The sequence below is a fragment of the Impatiens glandulifera genome, chromosome 9, assembly GCF_907164915.1.
Source record: "Impatiens glandulifera chromosome 9, dImpGla2.1, whole genome shotgun sequence".
NCBI classification, from domain to species: Eukaryota; Viridiplantae; Streptophyta; class Magnoliopsida; order Ericales; family Balsaminaceae; genus Impatiens; species Impatiens glandulifera.
Window position 1 is genome coordinate 21,843,922 of NC_061870.1, and position 15,116 is coordinate 21,859,037.

The 15,116-nt window shown below is 33.0% G+C and overlaps 1 pseudogene; it reads right to left on the reverse strand.

Moving 5' to 3' along the window:
* Positions 1-8,410: 8,410 nt before the first annotated feature.
* LOC124916013 lies at positions 8,411-13,432 on the reverse strand (annotated as a pseudogene).
* Between the last annotated feature and the right edge of the window lie 1,684 nt (positions 13,433-15,116).

Below are 15,116 nucleotides of genomic sequence, written 5' to 3' on the forward strand. Positions count from 1 at the left end.
ATATGTGATCCAAATTGTTTCTAACTTAAAAATGACCAAGAACTGATTTATTATAAATATTGAGAGAATCTAAATGTACCCATATGGGACAGTGCATTTTCTAGCTTAATAAATGCCCAAAATCTGTGCATTGTTTAATATGCATATGGTTGTTCTTGTCTTTTTTTGCTAAAGCATATGGTTGTTAACATGCTCGTCTGTTGATTATTTGTAATTTACTTGTACAAGAAAATAAATATATTATAAGATTTAAACATTTCAATTCAACATCCATTCTTTTTACATAAAATTCTGAAGAGATCCTGATAATATAAGTAATACTTTTTCTTTAAGGAAATTATGTTTACATGACTTTTACAAACTATGTGAATTGGGGTTTGTTTTTCAATACAAACCATTTGTTTTCAAAAAAAAAAATATTTATATATTTATATATTTATATATTTATATATTTATATATTTATATATTTATATATTTATATATTTATATATTTATATATTTATATATTTATATATTTATATATTTATATATTTATATATTTATATATTTATATATTTATATATTTATATATTTATATATTTATATATTTATATATTTATATATTTATATATTTATATATTTATATATTTATATATTTATATATTTATATATTTATATATTTATATATTTATATATTTATATATTTATATATTTATATATTTATATATTTATATATTTATATATTTATATATTTATATATTTATATATTTATATATTTATATATTTATATATTTATATATTTATATATTTATATATTTATATATTTATATATTTATATATTTATATATTTATATATTTATATATTTGGGAGGTATCATGATCATCCAAAATAAGAAGGGTTTTCATTTTTTCTAACAAAAATGAAGGATTTGAAGACAATAACAACTGATTGCAGAGTTGATTATTCTAACAACTGATTGCAGTGATTGCAGAGTTGATCATTCGGACTTTTCAATTCATAGATGTAGTACTCGGAAATCAAATTACATCCAGTAGAAAAAAGTCGCTTCAGAATATTCTTAATAAGAATTCAAATAATTTTGTTGATTTAGTTTTCTTGTCGCAAGCATATGTCTTTTACAAATTATCACAAACCCCGCTCTTAACTTATACTTAAATTTTAGCTTCTGAATCTTTGTTAATTGAATCTCCTACTCCGGGTATTATTTTGCGACATCCTGTATATGAGCCTATGCAAACGGGGCTTATTGTTATTGATTTGATGATCCTATAAGGGTGCGGTCAAGGAGAATTAATTATTGGAAATAGACCGATCGGTAAAACCGATAAATATATAAAAGTTGAAACTCAATTATAGTAACAACTACAAATTTAAATTCACCACAAAAAAAATGTTTAAGAGTGTGACAATGTGATGTAAGAATTCTAAAGAAGAATGTATGAAAAATAAATATTGAAAAACCCATTATTGAACTCATGTGACTTGCTAACAGCTACAATTTCAAATTCAAGATAAAAAAAAAGTGTTCAAGAATATGGCCATGTGATGTAAAGATTATAAAAAGAATGTTGATGCGAGTATGAAAATAAATGTTGAAAGATAATTTCACCACAAAAAAAATGTTTAAGAGTGTGACAATGTGATGTAAGAATTCTAAAGAAGAATGTTCATACGAGTATGAAAAATAAATATTGAAAAACCCATTATTGAACTCATGTGACTTGCTAACCGCTACAATTTCAAATTCAAGATAAAAAAAAGTGTTCAAGAATATGGTCATGTGATGTAAAGATTATAAAAAGAATGTTCATGCGAGTATGAAAATAAATGTTGAAAGATAATGGGATAGAATCCTGAGGAGGGAGAAAAAGAGTCATTTTCTAAAATAAAATAAAAAATAAAATTACTGTTTTGCCCATGTGAAAGGGAACAATAAACCATCTAAAGTAGCAATCCATTGCATTATTGTAATTCTATTATTATATTGATACTAATCTTAGTAATCTTTTTTTATAAAATAAAATAATCATATTCTTCCAAATTAGATAAAGCATTTAAGGAACTAATTAGTTGCGCCATGCTGCCTTCAAATCATTGAAACATGAAGATAGGGAATCTCATTTTTTTTTAAGGGAGTGACTGGCGGGCAAGACTACCTCTATGTGGCATGCCCTATGTGGCATGCCATGTGAATAAAAAAATTAGTATAATAATGCGTTTCCTATTTTTGTCCTAACTTTTTCTCTCTATAAAAAATTGGACGCTTAGAGACTATCTCTAAAGCTTGCTGAAACTAGAAAAATATTGAATCCAAAAAGGAGAAGAAAAAATAATCTTAAAAAAAAGAAGGATCTCGACCCATCAAAAGTAACAGCAGTAGCTGCTACAAATTCAAAATCACCATAAATAAAGTGTTTTAAGAGTGTGGCCATGTGATTTTAAATTATAAAGAAGAATGTTCAATGCAAGTATGAAAATAAATGTTGGAAGACCCCATGTGACTTGCCTATAATCTTATTATTATATTGATATTAATCTTAGCAATTTTTGTACAAAAATAAAATAATCATATAATATATTGTACCATTAGTTATACTTCCGAATCAGATCAAGCATTCAAGGAACGCCATCAAATTATTTAAGCATGAAGATGGGAATCTGTTATGGTCTGCACACTAAGACATCGGTCCTAACATATTTGTAGCACCCGTTTCTCGGCCCTAGTGTGCATATGGTCCGGTTTATGTTTTTGTTGAATAATTCAGTTTTGTTTCATTTCTTTCTTATTTCTCTTAAACCGAATTCTTTTATTTTGGAAGTTGTTGTAACCGAATACTCTTGGGTAATTCAGCCTCTTTAAATGCTGATGCCCACCCCACTTTTTTGGGCTATGAATTGAAGTTTGTGAAACTTGTTACTCTAAGTTATTCTCTCGGTCTTGGACCCCTATCTTGAACTACTATGTGTATTCTAGTAGTATTTCTCTTCTCACATTTGGCTCTTCTCTCCTTAACCTTGAATTCTCTTCTCATTCTATGTCCGCTACGCTTGAGTATTGAATTTCACCATCGGTCCCAACTATCAAAAACCCGTTTCTTGAATTAAAAAACTCGAAAGGCTCGATTATTGTTTCAAGCGTAACAGAATCCCATATTTTCTTTGAGAAATGATAGAGGGAACTATTGGGGCAGTGATAATTTAACGAAAGAAACGTGACCTTCACTAATAAAACAAAGGGGTAATATCGAACATTATTATCGATTAATTTAAAGACAAATCGGTATTATCAAGATAATAACGATTGGTTTGAAAATTAATCGTTATTACTTTTCTAATACCGATTGGTCTTCAAACTAATCTCTATTATACCATATATAACATTGATGGGTTACAAAACAATCGGTATACCCCCACTAAAAAACCGCGAAAAAAAGGTGTCAAATTTTGCCGCGTTCTGGAAGTAGTACCCCTTAATGTCGATTGGTAGGCCTACCAATCGGTGATTCTATTAGTTATATTACCGATTGGTCTATATACCAATCAGTATTTCCTATAAAAATGTAAAAAAAAACTAAGAGTTTCTCTGCTCCCGATTCAGTCTCCCTCTCATTCCGATGTTTTGCCTTGCCGATTGTCGCATGCCCGATTCGCCATGCCGATCATCTCCGTTCGTCAAGGTAAGTTTCTAATCAGTTTAAACTTCTTCTTTTAGGTCTAGGTAGGTTTCTAATCGGTTAGATATTCTTTGTTTCTTTTAATAAGCCCTTGATACTTTGTAGATCTTCAATGGTAGCGTTGAAGAATCTGAGGAAGGCGAGATCTACAGCTGTGGCACCGAGGTTTATTTAGAAAGTGCCGAAGATTGTGAATTTGAAAGTGAATCAGTGGCCAATTCAACAGTCGCGTTTGGGAAATGATTCAGATATGAGTGGATGATGGGAGAGAAAGATGTAGAGTTTATGAATCATCATCTTTAGTTGTTCATCTTTTAGGTTTGAGTTTGTCTGTAGTTTTTTGTACAATGAATCATTTTATAGACTCTAATATAAAATCCCAGGTATGATCTATGGATTTATCTTACTTTCTCATTGGTTACAAGCTTACAACATCTTTTAGATTATTAGATTTTCATTTATGACAAGGACTGGTAAAAAATGAAAGTGCAATATGTAAATAACAATTTTCTTTATAACTCAACTGGAAGCTTTGTAAATTTCTTTGAAGGTCTTGTTTATGAGCATGTGAATTTCATCGTCCCACTTAACCTAGGTTTGCTCGCTTGTTCGTCGACTATCAAGCCCTGTTTTTTACCAGATTTGTGCTTGTCTTTCCGTAATGGCAACTAGGAAGTTGTTACTTTTTGTTCATAGCCATGTATGAATAAGTTATTGTATGGATTATAGAGATTCAACTTATGGGTGATTTTGGTGCAGGACTTCAATTTGAGAACTCATGTGAAATTGGTGTATTCTCAAAGTTGACAAGTGCATACTGCCTAGTTGCTATAGGCGGTTCAGAAAACTTCTACATGTTTGTATGATCATTCAAAGTTTCCTTGGATTGGATTGACATTAGTATGAGGATAAACCTAAGATTTTTACCTCTTGTTTCTGAATGAAGTATGTTTGAGTCTGAATTGGCATATGTCATCCCTGTTGTTAAGACATCCATTGATGGCACGAGGATTGTTGGACGTCTTTGTGTTGGTATTATATATCGATTGTCATCTCCAATCCTCTTTTATTATCTTTTGCCATAATTCATGACCTATTTCATTGTTCAGGAAACAAAAATGGGATTCTTTTGCCTCATACCACAACCGACCAAGGTAACAAAAACACTGTTTCCATATATCATTCATGACCTAGGTGAAAATGTTAGCATTTCTCCTTTTCAGTTGATTGAGGAGACTATATCTTAGGTTAAGAGGTATGGGCATCCTCCCTTCTAGTTCCCACAGGAAGCTAGGAGGTAGATGGAACATTGGACATTGTGGTTTTCATGAAACTGGGTTGAAAATCCGTTCCACCACGCGTTGTCGCTAAGGATGACAATTTAAAACCGCCCCGCGAAAACCGAACCGAATTGCCCGGTTTGAGACAGTTTTTCCCCGAAACTGAATGGGGATGGGGCGGGGATGGTATTTGTGTCCCCCGCCCCGACCCACCCCGATTTCACCCCGATTCTGCACCGAACACCATAAACATAATCAAATATATTAAATTATCAATATATTTATTTATTCACTATATTTTATAAGAGTATTAAGGTTATTTCTTTATAATAATATAAAATTTTAATATATTACAATATATATTATATTAAAAAACTCGTTTTTATAATTTTATTGTATAATTTTTATTTTTATTAAATAAAAATAATTATTAACGGTGCCCCGCGGGATTCCCCGAAACCGAAAAAAAACGAATGGGGCAAGGATGGTATTAAAAAAATCCCCGAAATTAAAACGGTGTAGGGACAGTAAATGCATTCCCCGCCCCGAACTGCCCCATTGTCATCCCTAGTTGTCACGATGTCAATCAAGGCATATATGTGGGCAATCATGTTTGACTTCCTCCATTTAGAAGTCTCACCGGAGCAGGCTTTGAACTTCTCTTTAGGTCATGGATCGATCATGTTGATCTCTAGTTCAATGTTATGGATCAGGTCCAGTAACACATTGTAGTTAAGAGATGTTTTGTCAATGGTGAGCATATTGACTTTATGATCTAGTAGTGGATTCTCTACTATTTACAACTTGGTGATCACGTTTTGATCGATCAAGTCCTGAAATAGGTGTTTGAGGGCACTACAACTGTCGGTAGTGTGGCTCTTTTCTTGGTGATAGTCACACCAAGCGTTCTCATACTTTCCCAAGAAATGTCTGTCTATTCTTAGAGAAAGTGGTTTGATAAGATTCTTTTCCTAGAGAATCTTCATTACTTGACTTAAAGGCATTCCTAGGTCGTCAAAACTATAGGGGTTTAAGTCTCTTTGGAGGTGTGCCCTTAGTAGGAGTAGTTGTATCTACTTTGAGTTGTGGGGGCTTACTTGGGATCACCTTTTGAAGTGATTACTCCTTCTAGGCAGCGGTGACCTAGTGTACTTGTGTCTTTTCCTTTCTCGGGAAACGACTTGAAGGTAGGGTAACTTTACCGCTTTTCCCTCTTTACCTTCCTTATCGATAGCGTCATCGAGGTTAATGCCAATTTGTAGCAATTTCTTCATTGTTTGGAAAGTTTTGACGACGAGTCCAACATAATATCGTCCGTTAATGTTTTCCAAGATCATGTCAATTTGATGTTGTTCGCTCAGGAGGGAATCGATTTCCTCGGCAACAGTTTTCCATCATTCGATAAACACGGAGAATTTCTCATTTTCCCCTGTTTGATTTTCTTCCACCTCTTTTTTGGTCATTCGAGGTTGAGAAGCGTTCTATGAACGTTACAGTCAATTCTTCTGTGCTCTACAGATAAACTATCTTTTGTTGGTGATATCAGCGTAGAGCAGCATCATCGAGATACTAGGGGAATATGTGGAGAACGGTTGGTTCTCCAAGTCGCAATAGGGTCATTACGGAAGCGTACATTTTGAAAAATACAAACGGATCGTTTTTTCCTATGTACTTAGAGAGAGCTAGAAGTTTGGCACTTATTGAAATGACTGCTCGTTCGGAAGCTTTCATAGCACCTTTCCAGTCATTGTGTTATTTAGTGATTTTGCCATTGGCTAACTTGTTTAGTTGGGTTTGCATTTTTGCCTGCATAGCTTGAACTTGATCCATTTGACGTTCATATATTCTATTAGCGGTACGTGGTTGGTCAGCCGCTCGAATTTGTTTTTCCTGTATACCTAGGGGGTTGATTACTTCCTCATGTTGTACCTGTGTAGTTAGGTCGATATCCTCTTCGGAGTCTTCGTAGAGAGAGACTTCTTCTTGAGCTTTTTGACTAGTAGGACGAGGGGTTAATGGGAGTGAACATAATTGGGATTGCCTTGTTGGGAAAACGAGGAGGAGGGATGTTCAAGGATGTAGACGAATTTTTTTGATTAGCTAAAGAAGTTGTGATCAACACGAGTTGCTCTATTACATGTTGTAGAGTTTTCTTCATTTCTTTGAATTCGGTTGTTGAGACCGATTCAGGTGCGGAGTGTTCTTCGGCTATCTAGTGACGTATAAAACGTCCGGATTTTGGATATCTCTTTCTTAGGGCTGTGTCGGCTTGTCGCAGTCGTGGACTGTTTCAAAAAGAAAGAGGTGAGGGTTTCCAGTTGTAACAAAATACAAATGCAATGCATATGCATATGCATATGCACATAAAATGAATCCTAGAGAATAAGCATTTATTTTTGTGATTCGATTAAACAAACATAGAGTTGTATATAAACATATTCGCAAAGTTTATTATAGACATGACTCTCTTGTTGATACTTTACAGAGAGAGTCTAAAAGGGAAAAAGTGGGAGATTATAGACTAGTAGTTCTATTATAGCCTGTTCCTACTCTAAAAACCTCTTCCTCTTTGCATTTCTTAGACCTTTTGTATTCTTCAAGAATGACAGTTAGGTAGTTCTTTCGCTCTTTCGGAATACCCATTTGAGAGACATTATGTCATTTCTCGAGGTACCTCATATAGGCCTTGTGATCGATCGATATGTCTATAACAATGACGTTTCCCATGTAAGGGGGCATAAAATCAAAATCACGATCGAACTGTTTGTAGAGGTCGTGAGTCGTGACTGTAGTAGAACGTGATCCATTCCAAGCCCATAAGCATGATCATGGATATATCGTTCATCATGTATGCCATTCTTTTAATGGGGTTCCATGTGAGCAAATCCATGACCTTCATCGTCACTTATCCGGGTGAAGCTTTCCTCATTCTTTGATATTGAAGAGAGTGAGATAATACGTCTCTCGGACATACTGGTGGCAGACGTCCAAGTTTGTCAAGCAACCAGATGTAGAGGACCAGAGGTGAGCCTCTTTTACTCACAAAAGAGGTTAAGAACGAGTCGTTCAAACCCATCAAAGTTTCAACCAAGATTATACCCGAGGGGTCTTTGTTTCCATACGCATGTGGTATGCTGCTTTTAGGATTTTGGAAGATGGCTTATCATCATCTAGGGCCATAAAGAAATGGGCCAATAGAACTTTCACTATTATTAGGGAGGATTCCATGGTTCAATGGACTTTGATTCTACACTTGGTTTGAGGTACTGAATATTTGTGTTGTCTATCATCAAGATAGCTCATAATTCTTTTATGGTTGGGCACATGGCCCTTTCTCCCATATAATTAACCCATTTGTATGGACCCACCTTCTTTGCATTTACATCATGAAGGTGAGGCTTATTTTGAAGTTTGTAAACTTCATGATGGGGGTTAGTCCGTAAATCCCATGATTTCACTCGTTTTCATGGAAATTTTCAACCCATGGGATTAGCTCAACATCCGTCAGCATGGATATCGTCTGTGACTGGAAATTCAAAACATTTACAAACATGTGTTTGTTTTGAAAGGAATGAACATGCTCAAAATGCTCACTTAGACTATACATGCATAAACATAGTACATATATAGTAGTCACATAAGGGTTGTAGTGACGAGGTATTTTGGTTGTTTGTGCACGACAAACAACCGACTTGGTGATAGTAACTAGGTTTTTTGTTCTAAATGTAGAATAGGTAAGAGAGTTTCATTCATCAATAGAGGAAGGGGTAAACCCCCGCCATAAACCAGGGAACATTAAATCAAATGGGAATTTACCCCAACCTCCATAATGCCTACGCCCTATCGGATGACTCATCGCCAAAGGGTGGGTCAATCCCGGTTACCTAGTTTTTTCCCTCACAACATCACTCGGTTTGTAACAAGTTGTCATTCCACATCGACAATCTTTGCACATAGGTGTAGAACTACCGATCCTGGTCGAGTATTTCTTTACAAGAAGAGGGTGATGTACTCTTTACACATAAAGGATAAAGGCTTTTAAATAGGGCAAAACCTATACGTCTTTTAAGGTGTTGTACCTTGCAAGACAAACATATTAAGTGTTTGAAAATATAATACAAACATTTCAAAAACTAAGTTTATGTTTTTGAGTTAAACATTTTAATCCCTATTGGAGTCGCCAGAAAAGTTGTAACCTTCGAGTAGATCCTCCCAGTAGCTTATCACGAATCATGGTGACACGTGGCAATATGGGGAGCCCGGGGTGGCTCGAGGTTCGATGGTTTCAACATTGATTTGTGTGTCAGGTATCTTTTAAACTTAATGATGTAAAACTAGTTAATTTTATTCAAATTTTAATAATCCGTGGATTTATTTATAATCAAATGACGATTTGATCTTTTACTAAATCCGATTTAAATTAATTAAACATAATTAATTTAAGAAAATATTATTTATTTAAAGATAGAGTCGTCAATTGATTTTAAAAAAATTAATAAAAAGATGTACATGTATAAACGTATTTTACACTAGAGTTTTGTTTGGTTCGAAGTTTGGTGATACTCGGGAAAGAACTTTCGCGCTTCATCCTCCGTACCCATTCAAAAATGGTCTCTATTTATAATTTTGACTTTTGAAAATCGGTTGTATAACGTTTTGAGTTTTAACAAATTATTTTTCTAGTCCTAGTCATGCTTCTAGGTTTTAGCATTATTTAAAATATTGAAACAACAATATTTAAATGTTGGTACTTGTTGCAGATGATAACTAGTGTGGAAATACCTGATGAATATTAGTCATTTTTAAATGCATTAGTGTTTAGAAATAATCACCAAACGAGCCCTTGTCGAAATATTTTTGCGGAAACATCCCAAAAATATTTAAAATGTATTTTCTAATTTTTTGGGATTTTTAGAAAATGATTTGGAGTTTTTATTTGTTAGTTTGATTGATCGATTTTATCTTATCCACATATAGTATCTAAATAATCCTAGGATCAATATTCAATCATAAAATCATATAAACAGCAAGCATACAAGCTTTTATAATTTGAATTATAAAAATTTCAAATTTAAATTGTAAATATGAATTTAAGGATGATTGGAACCTTACCAAGGATTGAAGAACACTATTTGATTCTTATAAAAGCTTTCTAGATGCACAGATCCAAGCTTGAGGGCCTTAAACAAAAAATTTTAAAAATCTGAAGCTTTGAAGCTTTAATGGCAGATTTTGATTTTTTTATTTAAGGCTTCTGTGTTGGTAGGTTGGCTTCGGAATTGCTTAGGGAATGTATTTATACTATTTCTAAGTTGGTTGAGGAAGCCTAATGGTTTGAATTAGCCAAAATTCATTAATGGTATTTTGGTTGTTCTTCAGTCAACTTGCCGGAGTAGGCCGTGACGAGGCCTACGGTTGTAGGGAGAATAATCACCATCGTAGGATGATCATTATGGCTTTTGAATTAGTCAAATCTTTAACAAATGGTTGAGTTCTAAAAGGCCAAAATCATCACGCCTTCTTCATGCTTATCTTCACGGCGTCGAGATGAAAAGGGTGATTAGAGCAAAAAACGGTATCGTTTCGTCTATTTTTGGCGTTCCGTAGGCGATCTGTCAGCGTTCCTTCAACCGTTGGCATTCTGTTAGAGTTCTAGTTAATGATCCGTTTCTTGATCCGTTGCGGCCCAGGCGCGCTTCTGCTCAGCTACAACCGGTTGTGTGGAAGCACCTAGAGCGTTGAATGAAAATCCAGCGCTGCTCCAATGCGCGTAGTTGAGGTTGTAGCTTCTTCTCCCGGTTTTGGCTACACCCGATTTAATTTATTATTTTATTAAAACCTCAAGGATTTGTTTGAATTTGATTTTTCTTTCCCCCTATTAACTTTAGTTTTGATCTTTTTAAATATACAAAATATTAAAATAAATATAACAAATATTTTATCAATTTATTTTATTTATATTTTTAGGATTTAAATAAATAATTCTTTTAGGTGAATTGGATACAAAATTCACTCTAAATGATTTATTTTTGTCTTTTAATTTTTTTAAAATTATTTTGAGATAATATGGGTATAACATTTATCCTAAACAATTTTATTTTTTATTTTGGTCTTAATTCTTAATTAATTTGATTGATTAATACATTAATTAATCTTAATTAATTATTTTAAATTAGTTTTTGTCATAGAATTAATTAATTTTATCTTATTTATTTTAAAATAATTTAAAATAGTTATTTTAATATTATAAATTAGAGTGTTGATTTTTAGTGTTTATAAAGGTTATTTTAAAAAATATATATAAACAATGCTTTTTTATACTTATATTTTATTTAAATTTATTTTATCATCTTATATTATATAAAAAAAATTATATTACCAAAAAAATAAATAAAAAGCTTGTCTATTTCACCTAATTTGAATGCTCAAGAGGTTATTATTAAAGTTTAATTGTTATTCAAAGAATAATATAATAATATATTTTATTATTATTAAATTTTAAAGTTATTATTAAATGATATGCACAAGCTACTTTTTATATATAATTTTTTGTTTATATTTAAGATGTTTTTGTCATTTAGTTAGTTGGAATAAATAAAAAAAATGGAAAAATCGTTACTGATGACTTCCTATAACGGTTTATAGTGTTGTTAATATTCGTACTGAAATGTTCGTTATCGATATAAAAAAATATATGTAACGGCATTAGAGAGTCGTTACTAATACGCATATTAGCAAGGACTATAGAGTCCTTACTAATATGCGTATGAATAAGTGCTCTACAAATGCAATGTTGTTACGAAATGAATATTAGTAACGACTCTCTTAAAGGCAATGTCGTTACTGAAAGTTAATACTAGTAACGGCTTTTATTTCGTATTATTAATATTTGACCCTATAAATAATATTAAATAGTTATTTTTCACAAACATTTATATAAATAAAAATACTGATCTAAACAATATTCATAAATAATATTTATAATATCTCTACAATCAATCAAAAGCATCTTCCCCACAATAATTTAAATAAATTAAACAACCCCACACACACAATATATATTTATAGGAGGTGGCTTCTTCCATCCAACCTCAATATTGCATTGTCACTCTTATTTGTATCTGAATTCTCCAAAAAAAAATTTATAAATTTTTTCATTATTTTCACAAAAGGAAAACCGCATATTCTCCCTTTTTATACCAATACGTCTTGTGTTGGACGGCTATAATCCACAGGATCTCGTCCAGTGATTGTTTCCAAGAGAACAACCTCAAAGCTATAAACATCACTTTTCTAGTTTAGGGGACCACTATTAGCATATTCAGGAGCAACATACCTAAACAAACCAATATGAAAGTATGTCCATCAACACTTGCAAGAAACATGAACACTTTTTAAAAAACAATGCTAGTTGCATACCCGAGAGTACCCATTACTCTAGTAGAGACATGGCTCTTTCCGGTAAAAAGCAATTTGGCAAGGCCAAAATCGGAGATCTTAACATTGAAATCGTCATCTATTAGTGTATTGCTTGACTTGATGTCTGGATGAACCACTTTAGGCTCAATTGTTTCATGCAAGTAGGACAAACTGCAACACATAATATATTCATCAAAATGGGTAAGAAACAAACAAACAAAACAATATCAAGGTGCTTTTAGTAGAAATCGAACTTGAAACGTGTTCTTATGCCTTAGCAGTTCCAAGTAAAGCCTTTATTCGTGCCTCCCAAGTAAGATATTCGTGATTCGACATTGCACCGTGAAGCCATTGCTCTAAGTTACCGTTGCTCACATACTCATACACCAACAACCTTTTAAAAAAAAACAAAGATTGAGAATGATTCTTAATCCAAAGAATCCAATAAGGCACTATTCAAATAAAGTACATATGAGTCGCAATAGACGAGAAGTCGAACCAAGTTTTTGTGTCAAACATTACAACATGGCCTCAACTCTGAATTCTTTCTCAGCATGATCTCTATATATTTTACAAATGATTTTCGAGTAAAAGTCATATTTCTAAGAAATATACTAGAAAATAGTTAAATTTTGAACTTACAAATTATTAAGAAGTCTTTTGACTACAACAGGAGTACCATTAATCAGATGGCTACTATAAACATCACCATATATATCCACCTTCATTTATGACATTTTCCTTTGAAAATCTCTTGGTAGCGGTTTCCAGATCTATAAGCGTAAACCAGTTACCCCAACTAGGTGAGAGACCTCAAGCAACCCTATTAAAGGGCAAGGAGCTGTTATATTGTTTTGATTCTCACTCGAGTGAGATTTATCGCTATCTTTGCCTAAATTGTTCAAAGAATTGAGTTGTTTATCTGAGTCCTTATCATTATAAGGGAAATACTTGTTGGCAGAATTCTAATCAACTCTTATTTCTCAATTTCCTTTGTTACAGATGGAATCTGAGTAAGGGTATCGAGTCTCATGTTCTTTTCGAATTCTTTTGCCATATAAGAATGATAAAAAGCATCAAAAAGTATTATTAAAATGAATAATGCCACGGATATCCCAATCACAACCCACTATTTTCTTATTCAGCATATAGCAGCAAATGGGATCATCAATTTTTCTTTTCAAATAATTTAACATAAATAGAATTCAATAATCTAATATAGAATCTAATAATCTAAAACTTGTGAGATCGAGGAAGAAAGACTAACCCGAGCAACGATAGACGTCGAACGAAGTGAAGGACGGCAACAGCAACGCAAGACGGCAACGGAGCGCAAGAGTGTCGGTGGCAGCGAAAAAGAAAGAATGAAGAAAAAAAAAAGAAAGAAGAAAGGCTAATTATAGGAGTATTAGTAACGACTCTATCGTGATGCTCATTTAATGAGTATCAGTAACGTCTCTAGGTCAAAGTCGTTACAAATTCTCATATAACGGAAGACGAAGATCAAAACTAGGTTACAGGTTTCTTTCCCGCCGCACTAATATCCGGTATCACGCTTTTTACAGAGCCGTTACTGATATATTATCAGTAACAACTTTATAAAGTCGTTACAGATACTAGATATTAGTAACTGCGCTAAAGGACCGTTACTGATATCCATTGTCTGTAACGGTCCTATAAGATCGCTACTAATATTCGTTACAGATTGTCCTTTTTTTACTAATGGTTACATGTTTGAAAGATAAATGAGGTTTGGATATTAGAGATCTTATTTCTTTTAATAAGGTTTTTCTATCAAAATGGTGTATAGATTTGCAACGGAACTGAAATAGTCTTTGGGTATCGATGATTAAATGTAAGTATGGTTACGATTGGTTTGGTTGATTCACAAAATGTCTAATTATCTAGCGGGGTGTAACATTTAGAAGGGAATTTATTCTATGTGGAAAATTTTACGTGAGCAATCTAGATTGATTGTGGAGGATGATTCTTCGATCAATTTTTGGGACAACGGTTGGTGTGATGTCAAAAGTTTAGCTACGACGTATCATAAACTTGCTTACATTACTATATGTAGAAGTGTCATAGTTAAGGACATGTTGGATCCTAGATTTAGTAGTTTCACTAGCCGAATTAGATATAGAAGAAGATTAAATATTATGGAGAGTTTGTCTCATAATAGAATTTTACTTTTGGTAACACGCAAATAAGTGTCCCCGTCTGAACAAGATGTTATGCGTTGGCAATGTATGGATAGTTTTATGTGGGGCATTGTTACAAGTTGTTTTCTAAGATTAGTTCACATAATTTTTGAGAAAAAATTTGGGAGTCAAAAATTTCATCCAAGATCTTGTTTTTTGGATGGAGCGTTATTCGCGGTGGAATTCTTACGGATGATATGTGCATGAAAAATGTTGTATTTTGGTTAGTCATTTTCGTATATGTCACGAGGAGATTGAATCAACAACTCACTTATTTTTGTATTATTGAGGGGTGACTAGTATCTGATGTCTTTTTGTGGAGTATCATTGGGATTAATTAGGTGGTGCCCGAGTCTTTGAATTGATGCGGATAATATGGCAGGCCTAAATAATTGGGTTATCATCCCAATTATTTTTTGGTGGAGTATCTGGTTGGGGAGAAATCGTAGAACTTTTACTAATCGTAGTCGTCTAATGCGTATCATTCATAATGTTATTGTTATGATGCTTTATGAGATTCATTCTGGAATGTTGGTAGAG